Source organism: Triturus cristatus, chromosome 2_2, assembly GCF_964204655.1.
Source record: "Triturus cristatus chromosome 2_2, aTriCri1.1, whole genome shotgun sequence".
NCBI classification, from domain to species: Eukaryota; Metazoa; Chordata; class Amphibia; order Caudata; family Salamandridae; genus Triturus; species Triturus cristatus.
In genome coordinates, this window is record NC_140582.1 from 1,251,646,323 (window position 1) to 1,251,658,822 (window position 12,500).

Consider the following 12,500-nt stretch of genomic DNA (forward strand, 5'->3'; position numbering starts at 1 on the left):
AAACCACCACTCTAGTCAGGGCTGGGGAGTTACACGCCAAAGATAACCCCTGCTCACCCCCTTGGTAGCTTGGCACGAGCAGTCAGGCTTATCCCGGAGGCAATGTGTAAAGCGTTTGCGCGCGCACCCAGCAACAACACCCAAAGCCACCACAAAAGAAACTCCACACAAGGTATTATATAAAAATAGCCTTTGTATTATACCAAAACACATTAGATAATACATACACACTTTACAATGTGCCACTGGCACAGGCAGAATTTACACGGGAATTATCTACAAGGGACAGGGCCACAGGGACCACTGTCAGGAATTAGCACAAATCACCAAATTGTAAATGTAGAAATGTAGAACAAATGATAAATGTAGCGCACAACCAGTAACCACTGGTAACAGGTAAGTACCACCTACGCAACCCTAACTACCTTAGGAAAATATTACGCAGGGAACCAGGAACACACTAGTAACACCATACCAGGTAACCCAACCTCCTAGGTATAAAAATACATGTAGAGGGATACCAAAAGCATTGCATAAATCACATTAGGAATGAACATAGCATAACGGCAATGCACAGGCGCAAAAGTACATATATAAAAATCACCAGGTACCCTAGGGGAGGGCACAACACAGGGAAACTGTCCCCAGGCCAACTTGGCCTCTCACGGGCTCAAACGCCCTTTGTCCAGCAGAGTCAGGGCTAGACTGCGCAGGCTGCGCAAGCCAGAGCGTAAAGGCCACAACCTAAACGTTGCAGCTGCCCACTAAGTGCTGGGCAGCTGGGGAAATGAGCCTGGGCACCACTGTGCCTTTTGAATCACGTGGGAGCCTCTCTGGGCTCTTACAGATCAATGCCCCCAAAACAGCGTGGGAGCCTCGTGGGCTCTAGGACTCAAATATGCCCCAAAACGTTGGAGCGGCCTGCTGCCTTCCGGGGCCGCTCTTATCACAAAAATTGCCCCCGTCGTTGGAGTCCCTCTGGACTCTTAATCAATGCTGCCCCTTCGTTGGAGTCCCTCTGGACTCTTAATAACTTGCGCCCCACAACGTTGGAGTCCTGCTCAGGGACTCGAAAGAATAATGCTCCCAGACGTTGGAGCCTCGCTCTGGGCTCTGAACAACTGTGCCCCGTCGTTGGAGTCCCTCTGGACTCTTAATCAATAATGTCCCCCTCACATGAGAGCGCCCCCTCTATCAGGCGGGGGGGCCGCTCGGGAGATAGACCGGTCTGGGACCGGCACCCACAACACGCACGGAGTCCCCCAGCCCTTCCCAACTTACCGGGCTGTTCTCTGGGGACTCCCGAGGTGTCTCCGCTCTCTCGCTGTTGCCGGTAGCACTCCGGTGGTGGGACTTCTCCGGGCATCTCCCACAGCGGGGGCGGCTTCAGCGGCGTCTCCTTGGTTCCGCGCAGACCTCTCTTCACCCGGTCGGCTTTTGGGTAGACACGGGACTTCCTTCACCGACGGAGGCGGGGTAGGCTCTCGTCCTCCATCCGGACTCCTTGTTTCCTCTTCACTTCCGACTACAGGAGCGCGGGGTAGGCTCCCGTCTGCTTCCTGCTCACGCCCCGCCCACGTCCTGCAAGGGCTGCCTGACTTCCTGGGTTTCCCCGGCCGCGGCGGTGATTCTCCGGCAGTAAGAGGGGTAGGCTCCCTCGTAATCAAAACAAAATATACAGCGGGGTGGGCACCCGCGGTGAAATGAAAACAAATAAGCGGGGTGGGCACCCGCCAACGAGCACCACAATGCGGGGTGGGCACCCGCCACGAAACACACCAAAAAGTGAGGGAATCCCTACGTCGGGGTTCCCCCGCAAATCATCGCAGCTCAGCGCTGCTGGCCACAAATAAAGGCGCTTCTCAGCAAGTAAAGATATAGCGCTTCCCAGGCGCTTGAAGGCCAGTAAAGGTGAAGCGCTTCCCAGGCGCTTGAAGGTAAGGTCCAGGAAAAGTCTTCAGATGCAGGGGGGGCAAAGACTGGGCCCAGGGGCCAGCTCACTGGGCCCTCCAGCAGGGAGGCAGTCCCCAGTGGCGGTCTCTCCTGGCGCCCAGCAGCAGCAGGCCCCCCTCAAGTTAGGATCAGAAGAGAGAACATTTTGTAAGGGGACACAGCCCCTTTTTATACACATAATACCTTTGTCTCAAGGTGCAGGGAAGGGGCGAACCAGATGCAACTGGTTCTTGAGCACTTTGTTTTGCTCAGCCCCTCTCCCTATTCACAGGACAGGCCAGGGTCATCAGTCGCACCACAGGGGGCGGAGCCAGCATTGTGTGGGGGAAAGCCCAACCCTATTCAGGTCCCAGGTGTACTCCTCCCACCCATCTGGCTGCTGATCTCCCCATTCACCACTGGGTGACTCCTCCTGACTCTGGGGATTCCCTAGCCCGTCACATGACCTCAGCCAGGCAGTCACTGCACATGTTGGAAGGGGCGATCTCAGGGGGGTTACAGAACACGTTCCTGACCACCCCGTGACCCACCTCTCCCAGAATCAGGCCGAGCACAGGCGGGGAGGCCCTTTCAGGAAAGGGTCTCGTACTTTAGGATCGCACGCGCTGAGCTTGTACTGCTTGACAAAGGGACACCACACAGTAGGTTTCAGTAGACGGAGATCTTTATCTAAGATGCTTTGGATCTTTATGATCCGCAAGGTAGTCTTTGGTCAATACAACAAGCGTGGTAATTCCTTGACAGGGGGTTTGGGGTAGCGGGACAGTTCGAGGTTCAGAGTCAATGCCGAGTATCCTTCGCACAGCTCTCAATCCTCGAGCCGGGGGACACGGTACAGTCTCGGGTCCAGCCGGACCAGTGTATTCTCGAGCCGCGACCCAGTTCGCAGGGCTCCGGCGGGAAGGAACTGTCGTTCGGGAGGGCTTCGGGGAGCCGCGAGTCACTCGGCAGGCTTAGTCGGTCTTCGATTTAGTGGGAGCCGCGAGTCTCTCAGCCGGGCTCTGATGGTCTTAGTGTTCTTGGGAGCCGCGACGACGTCAGCAGGGCTCAGATGGTTTCCAAGGATCAGGTAGCGTCCTTCTTTCCAGTTTCATCGAGCCGCGACCAGGTCCGCAGGGCTCTCTTAGTTCCAGGTCTTCTCTGCTCCAGTCCCCTCAGCACCCCCTGTTATACGCCTTCTTCTCTTTGAAGTCCGGCGTCCTCACAGAGAGGGGTCTTGGCGTCTGGGGGCGGTGTGTTGGGATCTCCTGCCGCTCGGCTCTTTGATCCTTTCAAGTTGGGCCGGGAGGAACTCCAGACACCCAGCATGCGGGGAGCCAGCTCCCTGGGGGCCCGGAGGGCGATCAAAACCCTCTATTGAGAGGAGGTCAGAGGTGTGACAGAGACTACTCCTCCCTGTCTTGCTTAGGGAGTTCCCTCTCCCTCGGCCGGGCATGGCGCTTTTAGGGTCTAGGTTTCGCTGGGGCCCCGGGCCCGCCATCGGGACAGGGTGGCCGGGGGTCTTCGGTGGCTATGGGGTGGGGAGGCCAGGCGGCTATAACCAGGGATCAGGGGTGGTGTATGGGTTGGGGTGCTAATGGTCATGGAGGCCCACGCCACGAGGCCGGGCCCCACACGCGTCCCCCCCAGCTGAAAGTCGGGGAGAACTACCCATCCTCTTTGGGGTTCTCCTCGCTGAAGCGGAAGAATCGGGACAGGCCGTCAGCGTTGGCGTGGTCAGTACCTGGGCGATGCTCTACGGTGAAGTCCATCCCCTGGAGGGAGATCGACCATCGCAGCAGTTTGCGGTTCTCTCTTCTCATTTGCATCAGCCACCGTAAGGGTCGATGATCTGTTTGGACTCGGAAGTGGGTTCCGAACAAGTAAGGCCGTAGTTTCTTTAGTGCCCAGACTACTGCGAAGGCCTCTCTTTCAATGGTGCTCCACCGTCGTTCCCGGGGTAGTAGCCTTCGGCTAATGAAGGCTACGGGCTGGTCTAGGCCCTTCTCGTTGAATTGTGAGAGGACAGCCCCGATGCCGTGCTCCGAAGCGTCCGTCTGGGCTACAAATTCCTTGGAGTAATCGGGGGCTTGGAGCACGGGGGCCGTACACATAGCGGTTTTTAGGGCGTTGAACGCCTCTTGGCAAGGGGGGGTCCATTGTACTCTCTTTGGCTGTTTCTTGGAGGTTAGCTCTGTGAGGGGGCCTACTATGCTGCCATAGTTTTTAATGAATCTTCGGTAGTAGCCGGTGAGGCCTAAGAAGGCCCGGACTTCTGTCTGTGTCGCAGGGGGTTCCCAGGCCAAGATGGCGACGATCTTGGGCTGGAGGGGGGCGACCTGCCCGCTCCCGACCTGGTGTCCCAGGTAAACCACGGAACCTTGTCCAACTTGGCATTTTCTGGCTTTGACGGTTAGGCCCGCTTGGCGCAGGGCCATCAGCACCTGTCAGAGGTGCTGGAGGTGTTCGGTCCATTGGGAGCTGAACACCGCAATGTCGTCTAGGTACGCGGCGCTGAACTCTTCCAGCCCGGCCAGGACCCTGTTGACCAGCCGCTGGAAGGTGGCCGTGGCAGTTTTCATTCCAAAGGGCATGCCTCGGAAGCGATAGTGCCCATCTGGGGTGGAAAAGGCGGACCGCTCCTTAGCTCCCTCGGTGAGCGCAATTTGCCAGTACCCGCAGGTCAAGTCGAAGGTGCTGAGGTAGTGAGCAGCCCCAAGACGGTCAATGAGCTCGTCTGCGCGGGGAATAGGGTGAGCGTCGGCTCGGGTGACCGCGTTGAGCCCCCGGTAGTCCACACAGAACGTTAGTTCGGGGGCGACCCCAGGGGCCGCTGCTTGGCCCATGGACTGTCGGAGGGTTCGACCACCCCTACGGCTAGCATCTTGGCTACCTCGGCTTGGATGCAGGTCCGGACCCTGTCAGGGACGCGGTAGGCTCTGTGCCGTACTGTCGTGGACACACCAGTCGGTGATCCTGGGGGTGAGGGAGAAGAGGTCTGCAAATTGCCCCAATAGCTGGCGGCAATCGTCGTATTGTTGGGGGGTGAGGGAGGAGGAAAGTCTCACTCCTTCTATAGAGCCATCTTTTTCCTTAGCGCACAGGAGGTCCGGGAGAGGCTCGGTGTCCTCCTTGGCCCCATCGTCGGTGGCCAGGAGCAAACTCAGCTCCGTCCTCACGAAGTGAGGTTTGAGGCGGTTCACGTGGAGGACCCGGAGGGGGTTCCGAGGGGACTGGACGTCAACTAAATAAGTGACTTGACTCTTCCGCTCTACGACCTTGAAGGGTCCAGTCCATTTGTCTTGGAGAGCACAGGGTTTCACCGGGGCCATCACCCAGACCTGTTGGCCCGGCTGGAACTCGACCAGAGTGGCATTCTGGTCATACCAGCGCTTCATCTCCTCTTGGCTAGTCTCAAGATTTGCTTCGGCGAGCTCTCGGAATTTCCGAGTCTGGTTGCGGAGCGCCAGGATGTATCAGAATACATCTTGGGGGGGCCCTCGGGGGGTGGTCTCCCAGCCCTCCTTGACCAGGCTCAGGGGTCCCCGGACGGGGTGCCTGTAGAGCAATTCGAATGGGCTGAACCCCAGGGATTTTTGGGGGACTTCCCGGTAGGCGAACAGGAGGCAGGGGAGGAGGACGTCCCACCTGCGACGGAGGGGCTCTTAGAGACCCATGATCATCCCCTTCAGGGTCCGGTTAAACCGTTCCACTAGACCATTGCCTTGGGGATGGTACGGGGTGGTGAATTTGTACGATACCCCACATTGCTGCCATAAGGACTTCATGTACTTCGAGATAAAGTTAGTGCCGCGATCACTCACGACCTCACGAGGGAACCCCACGCGGGAGAATATCCCCATCAAGGCTCGTCCCACCACGGGGGCCGTCACGGTTCGGAGGGGGATGGCCTCGGGGTAGCGGGTGGCATGGTCCACCAGTATGAGGATGAACCGGTGGCCCTGGGCGGTCCTTGGATCCAGAGGTCCCACGATGTCTATCCCCTCCCGCTCGAAGGGGGTACTAACGACGGGGAAGGGTTGTAGTGGCGCCTTGCGCTTTGCGCCACTTTTTCCGCTGGCCTGGCACGTGGGGCATGACTTACAGTGGGTCTCGACATTAGTTCGCACCTTGGGCCAATAGAAGTGGGTGACTAAGCGATGATAGGTTTTGTGTTGACCCAAGTGTCCCACCAGGGGCACATCGTGGGCTAAGCCCAGGAGGAAGTCTCGGAAGCGCAGGGGTACCACCAGTACCCGGGCCGATCCTAGCTCGGCAGACTTCTGCTCACTGTACAGGAGGTCATTTTCCCAATACACCCAATGGGTTCCGGATCTGTCGCCCGCCGCCTGGGCTTCGACCTGCTGCCGGAGTCCGATGAGGGAAGGGCAGGCGGCTTGTTCTCTGCAGAACTCCTCCCGGGAGGGGCCCCCCTCAAAGCGCCATTGTGCCAACTCGGGCAGGTCACCTAGCTCCTTCATTTGCTCGGGGTTCCGATATAATGGTCCGTTGTCGGGGACGGGTTCCCCTTCCGGGGGGAGGTCATCGGGCTCGGGCAGCTTGTCCCGTCCCTCGGGGATGGTGACTGGGTTCAGGGTTGGGGCCTCACCTCCCTCGAGGGGAGGCGATCGGGCTGACATGGAGCGTGTGGTGGCGCACACCCATTCGGGTAGGCCCATCATTCCTAGGTGGGCCCTTCTTTCCACCTGTCCCCACAGGGAGCTCTCGAGATCGTTGCCCAGGAGGCAGTCCACTGGCTGGGAGGTTCGGACGGCCACTCTCAATTTACCGGTTACTCCCCCCCATTCAAAGGGTACCAGGGCCATCCTGCAGAGGCTCTTGGAATTGTCCGAGGATATAACCGGACAAAAGACGTCGGGTAGTATCTGGTCTTCGGCGACCAGGTGGCAGTGGACCGCTGTGACACTCGCCCCGGTGTCGCGGAGGGCCTCGACTCGGTGCCCGTTGACCGTCACCTGCTGTCGGTATATCTTGGTGTTGGCGGGTAAGGGAGTTCCGGGAACCATTTCTCGGTCACCTAGGGAGACCAGGGCCATGGTTGCCGGCTCCCACTCCTCGGTGTCCTCCATCTCCTCCCCTAGGGCCACGGTGGCCATCTGTCGGGCTGGGGGAGCGGTCGCTGCGGCCCGTTGGTACATGGGACATTGGGGGTCACTGGCGTAGTGACCAGTCTGTTGGCATCGGTAACAGGTGATCTTGACTCGGGGTCCCTGTCTCCCCGGGGGCCCCGTGCTGGCTCGAGGTGGTGCTGGAAAGTGCGGGGTTTGGTTTCTGGGGGGACTATGCTGGGGGCTTGCCTGGAATTCCCTCTGTCTTCCCTGGTTCCCCCCACCCCTCTGGCGGGGAGGTCCCTGACTGTGGCGGCCGTAGTCTCCCACGGGGCCCCGGGGGGCCCGGGTGTTCACCCAGCGGTCAGCTTCAACAGCCAGTTTCCGAGGATCTGTGAGCTTGCTGTCGAGGAGGTGCTGGCGTAACTCTACAAAGCAATTGGCGGACAAATGTTCCCAAGCGATTAGGTCGAACAGCTCCTCAAAGGTGGAGACCTTGCTGCCCTTGATCCACCCGTCCAAGGCTCTGCTGTAAAAGTTGACGTACTCCGCCCATGTAGTACCGGGTATCTTTTTGCAGTCTCGGAACCGTTGCCGGTACATCTCGGGGGTGAGTCCATATCTCGCTAATAAGGCCTCTTTCATGTGGCTGTAGGAATTTAGCACGGTGAAAGGCAGGTCCAGCAGGGTGTCTCTCCCCTCACTCAGGAACCGGCCCCACAAGCCAGCCCCCCAATCCTTCTGTGGAACTCGGTGGGAGGTCATGGCGACCTCATAGGCCTTGAACCATTGCTGGATGTCGTCGTTTTTGTAATACTCTTTCACCACATCCTTGGGGATGTGTACCTTTGGTTCCATTGGGGGAGAGGTCTCTTGATTCCCCGAGGGGCTGGACTCCTTATTCTTGGCTTTGAGTTCGATCTCTTTTAGGCTGCGCTCGTGTTCCAGTTGAAGTTTTCTTTCTTCGTGTTCTCGCTGGCGTTTCTTTTCCTCAAGTTCCCCTTGTAGGCGTAACTGTTCTACAGCTAACTTTTTTTCGGCCAATTTTAGCTCTCCCTCTATCTTAAGCTTGGCCAGTTCTAGTTCGTGGCTGCGGCTCCTTTCCCGGTCCGCTAGTTCCTCCGGGGATAGGCCCCCCTCTGGGGTGTTGCTCCTCACCGGGGTGCTTCGGAGTTTGTTCGGCAGTTCCCCCTCTCGAGCGTCTCCTTCGGTTTGGGACGGGGAAGCTCCGGACTCTATCCAGGCTTTCAATGCTTTCTGGAAATCTTCTTTTGTGCTTAATCCGGTGGTAGCGATTCTAAGGTCTTTGCAAAACTGTTTTAATTCTCAGTGCGTATACTCTTCCAACCGGTCCTCTCGGAACGTAGAACTCGTGCTGGTTCCTGTGGTACTCATGGCGGTTCCTTCTTCCATCTTTGTTCGGTTGTGCATCAGCCGTTTACTGTACGATCTCTAGGTGTCGGCTCGGATCCCGTCGCCTGCCACCAAATGTTGTAAGGGGCGATCTCAGGGGGGGTTACAGAACACGTTCCTGACCACCCCGTGACCCACCTCTCCCAGAATCAGGCCGAGCACCGGCGGGGAGGCCCTTTCAGGAAGGGGTCTCGTACTTTAGGATCGCACGCGCTGAGCTTGTACTACTTGACAAAGGGACACCACACAGTAGGTTTCAGTAGACGGAGATCTTTATCTAAGATGCTTTGGATCTTTATGATCCGCAAGGTAGTCTTTGGTCAATACAACAAGCGTGGTAATTCCTTGACAGGGGGTTTGGGGTAGCGCGACAGTTCTAGGTTCAGAGTCAATGCCGAGTATCCTTCGTACAGCTCTCAATCCTCGAGCCGGGGGACACGGTACAGTCTCGGGTCCAGCCGTGCCAGTGTATTCTCGAGCCGCGACCCCGTCCGCAGGGCTCCGGTGGGAAGGAACTGTCATTCGGGAGGGCTTTGGGGAGCTGCGAGTCACTCGGCAGGCTTAGTCGGTCTTAGATGTAGTGGGAGCCGCGAGTCTCTCAGCCGGGCTCCGATGGTCTTAGGGTCGGGGGGGAGCCGCGAGCCTCAAGGCAGGGCTCCGGTGTTCTTAGTGTTCTCGGGAGCCGCAACGATGTCAGCAGGGCTCAGATGGTTTCCAAGGATCAGGTAGCGTCCTTCTTTCCAGTTTCGTCGAGCCGCGACCAGGTCCGCAGGGCTCTCTTAGTTCCAGGTCTTCTCTGCCCCAGTCCCCTCAGCACCCCCTTTTATACGCCTTCTTCTCTTTGAAGTCCGGCGTCCTCCCAGAGAGGGGTCTTGGCGTCTGGGGGCGGTGTGTTGGGATTTCTTGCCGCTCGGCTCTTTGATCCTTTCAAGTTGGGCCGGGAGGAACTCCAGACACCCAGCATGCGGGGAGCCAGCTCCCTGGGGGCCCGGAGGGCGATCGAAACCCTCTATTGAGAGGAGGTCAGAGGTGTGACAGAGACTACTCCTCCCTGTCTTGCTTGGGGGGTTCCCTCTCCCCCGGCCGGGCATGGCGCGTTTAGGGTCTAGGTTTCGCTGGGACCCCGGGCCGGCCATCGGGACAGGGTGGCTGGGGGTCTTCGGTGGCTACGGGGTGGAGAGGCCGGGCGGCTATAACTAGGGATCAGGGGTGGTGTATGGGTTCGGTTGGGGTGCTAATGGTCATGGAGGCCCACGCCACGAGGCCGGGCCCCACAGCACATTTATGCCAGCGTCTAGAAGTGGCACGTCCATACTAGCTACAGTAACGCCGCACACATCATCGCGCAGCTTTTAATCACACGAGTCCGCACATACCAAACTCGCACCTGCACTCCCCACGCATCAGGAACTACCAGGGACACGTACATTCCCCCATACATTCCTATGGGAGGGCAGGCCAACCTCACTACACGCACGCACTTTACCCTGGGACACAGCGGTAAAGTGTGCAGTAGCCAAAAATTACTAACACCAGGTCACAATTAACAGCAAAAAGTTTTAGGGGTGAACCTGCCAGAAGGGCCAAGTCCAACAAGTACCATCAGGGAAAGTTGAAAAGAACTTTGAACAGAGAGTTCAAGAGGGTGTGAAACTGTCGAGAGGTAAACGGGTGGGGTCTGCGCAGTCCACCCGGAGGATTCAACACCGTGGGAAGGTCGGTGGCCTGGGAGTTCCAGATCCCCTCCGTGGGACCGGTGCCCAGGCCCTACCTGGCCCCCACAGGGCGCATTTCCTCCACGGCGGTGCGCCGCGACCGGCTCCGGTCAGCTGGGAAGGCTTCGGGGTGACAGGTGGCCCTCTGCTCCGGCGGAGGGTGTTACAGCCCCCCTGACAGCAGCTTCGCTGTGTCCACGGGGCTGAGGGAGATATGAGCACCCCCGCGCCCTCCCCCGGGCACCCGTTCCTGGCTGGCCCTCGCAGCGCGCCGGGGCGGTTGAAGGGGGGACGGGGCCCCCTGCTCCCGGCGCGACTCGACTTGGGCAGACTGTTCTCAGTGCGCCCCAACCGTGTCGTGCCGTCAGGCGGGGAGGCCCACGCCGGGTGCCAGGGGTCTGCGGCGATGTCAGTTACCCACCTGACCCGTCTTGAAACACGGACCAAGGAGTCTAACACGTGCGCGAGTCAGGGGGCCGAGCGAAACCCTGTGGCGCACTGAAGGTGAGGGTCAGTGCGTGCCGGCTGAGGTGGGATCAGGCGCACCACCGACCCGTCTTGCCCGCTCCGTCGGGGAGGTGGAGCATGAGCGTGCTTGATAGGACCCGAAAGATGGTGAACTATGCCTGGGCGGGGCAAAACCAGAAGAAACTCTGGTGGAGGTCCATAGCGGTCCTGACGTGCAAATCGGTCATCCGACCTGGGTATAGGGGCGAAAGACTAATCTAACCATCTAGTATGTGGTTCTGTTGGACTTGGCCCTTCTGGCAGGTTCACCCCTGAACTTTTTGCTTTTACTGGTGACCTGGTGGCAGTGATTTTTGGTTTCTGCGCACTTTCCTTGTGGCCCAGAGGACAGTGCGTGCGCACTCTGAGTGCATATGGTGAGATAGGCCTGCCCTCCCATAGGAATGCATGGGGAATGTATGTGTCCCTGGTAGTTCCTGATGCGTGGGGTGTGCAGGGTCGAGTCTGGTATGTACGGACTCGTGTGATAAAATGCTGCGCGATGATGTGTGCGGCGTGCATGTATCTAGTGTGGAAGTGCCACTTCTAGAAGTGGGCACTTCTGTGTGCAGTGTGAAATGTGTGCCTTGGTCGGTGATTGGCTGAGTGAGGTCATGTGACGGGCTAGGGAATCCCCAGAGTCAGGAGGAGTCACCCAGTGGTGAATAGGGAGATCAGCACCTAGATGGGTGGGAGTAGTCCACTTGGGTCCTGAATAGGGCTGGGTTTTCCCCACACAATGCTGGCTCCGCCCCCTGTGGTGCGACTGATGACCCTGGCCTGCACTCTGAATAGGGAGAGGGGCTGAGCAAAACAAAGTGCTCAGGAACCAGTTGTAACTGGTTCGCCCCTTCCCTGCACCCTGAGACAAAGGGTTTTACTGTATAAAAATGGGGCTGTGTCCCCACAGAAACTGTTCTCTTCCAGGATCCTACCTGAGGGGGGCTGCTGCTGCTGGACCAGAGGACCGCCACTTGGACTACCTCCCTGCCTGGAGGCCCAGTGAGCTGTCTCTGGGTCCAACCTTGACCCCCACCCCTGCCCGGCTGCATGCAGGGGAGAACTTTGCTGGACTTTGTTGGGATCCTCCTTTAGGCGCTGGGAGCGCTTTATTTTCCCCCTAGGGCACCTGGAAGCGCCTTTCATTCACTTATAGCGCTAGGAGCGCTTTAATTGGGGCCAGCAGCGCAGCGCTGCAATTATCAGCGAGGGAACCCCGACGTAGGGATTCCCTGCTATTTTGCGATATTCGAAGCGGGTGCCCAACCCGCATTGTGGTCTTTGGCGGGTGCCCACCCCGCTTATTTGTCTTAATTTCACGGCGGGTGCCCACCCCGCCGTATATTTCCTATCGCGAGGGAGCCTACCCCTCTTGCGGCCCGAGAATCACCGCCGCGGCCGGGAAAGCCCAGGAAGTCAGGCAGCGCTGACTGGGACGTGGGCGTGGTCTAAAACAGGAAGCGAACGGGAGCCTACTCCGCGCTCCTGTGACGGAGATCAGGAAGTGGCGCCAGCGTCTTGACGCTACGCAGGGCTCCCGTGTGTCGGAGGGAAGCCCCGCGCCGGGAAGAGGAACGCCGCCGAAAGGAGGTGCCAGCGGGAGCCTACCCCGCGCTCCCTCGACCCAGAAGGACTGCTGGCCAATGAGAGCCTCCCTCAATGAGGTCCGGTGAGTGGGGCTCTGGCCTGGGGGGAGGCAGTGCTTCTCGAGCCTGTGAGGCTCCGACGAAATCACCGCATCGAGGGTGCCAGAGCGCGAGTGCGCTTGAGCATAGAGGGGGCATTTGTTGGACAGGAAAGAGCGGCCCCGGAAGGCAGCGGGCCGCTCCCACGTGGCCCCCACCTTTGTAAAAGAGCCGGCAAG

The 12,500-nt window shown here is 58.8% G+C and overlaps 1 pseudogene; it reads left to right on the top strand.

Moving 5' to 3' along the window:
- The first annotated feature begins 10,571 nt into the window (after positions 1–10,571).
- LOC146863526 (28S ribosomal RNA) overlaps positions 10,572–12,500 on the top strand; it is a 2,890-nt pseudogene continuing 961 nt past the window's right edge.